Source organism: Tenrec ecaudatus, chromosome 13, assembly GCF_050624435.1.
Source record: "Tenrec ecaudatus isolate mTenEca1 chromosome 13, mTenEca1.hap1, whole genome shotgun sequence".
Taxonomy (NCBI): Eukaryota; Metazoa; Chordata; class Mammalia; order Afrosoricida; family Tenrecidae; genus Tenrec; species Tenrec ecaudatus.
The window spans coordinates 40,465,471-40,469,404 of NC_134542.1; positions in this window are offsets into that span (position 1 = coordinate 40,465,471).

Here is a 3,934-nt window from a genome sequence, read left to right on the forward strand (position 1 = left end):
CAAGGCCCCACTGGGCAACCTGTGGTTAACCATTAAACACATTAAAGTTTGCATTCTTCCAGGGACTCCGCTTACAAATATGTGTCTCTCAGTACATTAGAGTTCATCTTACAGGATGGCCATTTACATAGACTTCAAAACAAAACAAGGCAGCCACAACCTTAAAAATATACATATTTTCTTGCTTTTTTGTTGTTCATTGACATTTTTTGAAGTCTTCCCCCTCCTCCCTTTTGCAAAGCAAGTACACGAGTTGCCCAGGAAGTGAATGTAATTGATGTGGACAGAGGCACCGCAGCAGATATAGTTGGTAACTATAGATAATGGTTTATAATTTTTTCCATGGTTGGAGAAAATGATTAGTGTGTGTGATGGCTGTGGGTCCCACAGGGAATTGGTGGTAGAGAGATGGTCTGCGCACGTCACAGAGATGAGGCTCCTCTCCCACCACAAGCAGAGCTTGTCTTCCAGAAACCGACGCTGGCAGACAGAACCCTCCCAACACCCCTGGTTGGGTAGAGGACACCATCTATGACCTATCTATGACCCGCTAGCCAGTATGGGCTGACCCAGCCAGCACCAGAACGGCTTTAGGGTTATGTGTCTCCTACTGTTGAGAAAGACAGAACAGTAGAAAATAAATAAAACCAACCAAACATCAAAACGGCAATCAAAGAACATAATGGAAGGGTTAGAACTAACAACATTTTTTGAAAATCCTTAATATTGGACATATTTGTCAGATCCTTTCAAAAGAACAAATTAAATTTGTCTGCTTTGAGTTGATCGTTTTAATTCACCGGTCCTTAAGCATAAAAGGAAATGGTGGCTTTTTATCAACCACGATGAATAACGAGCTTCCCTGGTCTGGGCTCCCTCCTTGCTCTCTACCCCTGGCCCCACTAGGAGAGGACATGCTCTTTCTGGTCTAGTTGTGTTTACTTATACAAGTTACACCCCAAGCAAGTCCACTGCTATGAATTGCATTCTGACTATGACAACCCTATATTGGGTTTCCAAGGCGGTACATCTTTACAGGAACAAACAGCGTCATCTGGCGGATTTGAACTGTCAACATTTGCGTCAACAGTCCTGTGCTTACCTAACAGTACCACTAGGGCTCCCCATGTTAATAATTTTTTTAAAAAGATCTAAAAAGATGCTGTCCTTTTATAATCATAAAAAACAATATCTCACTTCTATGGAGTTGCTTCTACATCATAGCCCATAAATCAGGGTAGAACTGTGCCTGTAGATGATAACTCTATATGGGAACAGAAAGCCACATCTTTCTCCCACGGAGAAGCGATTGGTTTTGAACAGCTGACCTCATGATTGGCTGCCCAACGTGTAACCCACTACACAACCAGGAATCCTGAAGAGCAATAAAGACGTTTTAGTTTTTTTATTGATAATACTGTGGTTGCCTTTAAGAATCTTGTCTCCAGAATTATCAACACTAAAATAGCTTTAGTAATATTAACTGTAATAGATGTATATTGCTTAGTGCTAAAAAGCAACTGAGTTCACTCCAACTCCATACAGGGTTTCTCAAGGCTCTAAATATTGGCAGGAACAGATAACATCATCTGTCTCCTTTGGAACAGTTGGTGGGTTTGAACCATTGTCCTTGTGGGTAACAACTTAAAGTTTGCCTATAGCAAATTCCAAAAACTCAATGCCGTCGAGCTTCCCCGGTGGGTTTCCAAGACTGTAACTTTTTGCAGGAGTAGAAAGTTTCATCTTTCATGCTCAGAATGCTGGTGGTTTTAAACTGCTGACTTTGTAGTTAGCAGCCCAGCACGGAGCCACTACCCAGGCAAGCTCTTACCTTACAGAGGGGTTGTGAAATGCAATCGAGACTTCTCCATCGAGCTTCTCCTTAAGCTCTATCGTTGCTTACGTGTGCCACAAACACCCAGACCAGCCTTTAGTAAATATCCAAAGAGATAAGACACCATCTACAAGAAACCCACAAAATCCTCTCCTTGAAGAATCTAGTTTCTTAAACATAAACAGAACAAAAGCTGATCAAAAGTATGACTATTTCAACTTTGAAAGGGAAATAATCAATTGATAGGAGCTGCAGACCATTCATTAAAGTAAATTTTCAGAAAATATGCTGTTTTCCCATCCTTTTCAGTGGCTTTGCATTTCCCCAGGATAGGGAACCAGTTCTCTTAACCTGGTCCACCTGGCTGCCTGCTGGGACCTTTAGCTCCCCTTTGCTGGCTACAATCCAGCTGCAGGTGTGGGCTTACTCTCCCCTGCCACGTGGCCTGCGCACAAAATGTCCTTTTGCCCAACTTGCTAAGCTTGCTCTGAGGGCTCCTTGAAATTCTATTCCGTCCTTCTGTCTTCATATGGAGCTCTGGTGGAGCAAGGGTTAAATGATCGATTGCTAAAGAAACCACTTCTAAGTCCCAAGCTTAGAATAACCTACTCTCCTAAGGAGTGCAGCCTCGGAAAGCCCACGGGGAATTCTACTCTGCAATGGAGCAAGACTGATTCGGGATCGACTCTAGATGCTCAGGAACAACCAGAAACCTCCTTTCGCTTCCTGTTCCCTGGCGTAATGGTTATGTGATCTACTCCTCTCAAGAGTTACAGTCTCAAGAACACTTGGAAGCAGCTCTACATAACTGTGAGTCAGGATCAAATCGATGGCAGTGAACTTGGGGGTTTTGTTGGGTCAGTTCTTCCATTATGCATTCTCATGGTGCTCTATTGCTGTCCTCTGAAATACTTTATCATCCCTGTAATTTGACATTCCTTACTGTGGCTTTAGCTAATTGCTAGCCTCCCTACCTCCACTCCCACTCACAAAACCCTAATATCCTTGAAGGCCAGGACCACAGCTTTTTGCTTGTAATTGCTTATCCAGGACATAGTGCCTGGCACATGGCAACTATTAAAAAAAAACACAAAACATATTAACTCAATCAATGAATTAATTTAAATGGTAATTCCTGTTCATCTCAATTTTAGGACTCAGCCCACACTAAAATTAATGGTGTATTTGCACATTTCCACCCACCAAAGTTCTGTCTTAGTTCTCTTCTCTACTGACATCTGAGAATGCTTCCTGAGATAAGTGTGTTAGGATTATCTTCGCCTTTCCCTTGTATTATTTTTTTAAATGGAGTGACAAAATTTAACTCACTCCAGAATTTAGATTTGTAGAGATAGATTTTTTGAAATTTTTTCTCAACTGAATGAAACTGTCTTCTCTTAGTAACCACCACCCTTGACCCAAACCTCCAAATATAAGTTAGAAAAACAAGAAATTTAAAATAGAATGCCAGTTACCGCTTGGTATTTAGTTAGAAACAATACCTTTAATAATCCATTATAGAGGTTGATTATTCATATAAACAACGTGGACAATCACCCAGTGCAACCCCTTTTTTTCTGATGTCCTGTTATGCCTGAGGCCGCGTGTGGCTTGTGTAGTCTCAGGACAACAGGCAAGACACCGGAGATTTCAGTCATGATGTCCTGTGTCCTCTGTTTAAATCAGCACTACCCTTTGGCCATCAGTGTTCTTGCTTATGTTTGTTCTTGGAATCTGGGCTATCTGAATCACCCTGTGTTACGATGTAGTCTCTAGTGAGGAGCCATAGGCCACTGCTGTCTATTCTCTGCCAAGATATTCATGGAATGACTCACTGGCCTGCTGATGTCTGGTGTCAACTCAAAGACAACGTTCAGTTCGATCCTTGTATTGGAATTTTTTAAGCTTCAACTCATGGAGAAGTGGATGTTTCTCTGAATCCTTAAACCTAATTTTCGATGATTCTATAACTCAAGTAGGACTTTGCAGCTTTTCTACTATAAATGTACATATGGGGAAAGGCTCTCAACTCTTACCTGGCTTTAGGGTATTTTATTTTATTGGCTGGTCTCTAAGAATTTGTTTCATAAAAGTTACCCA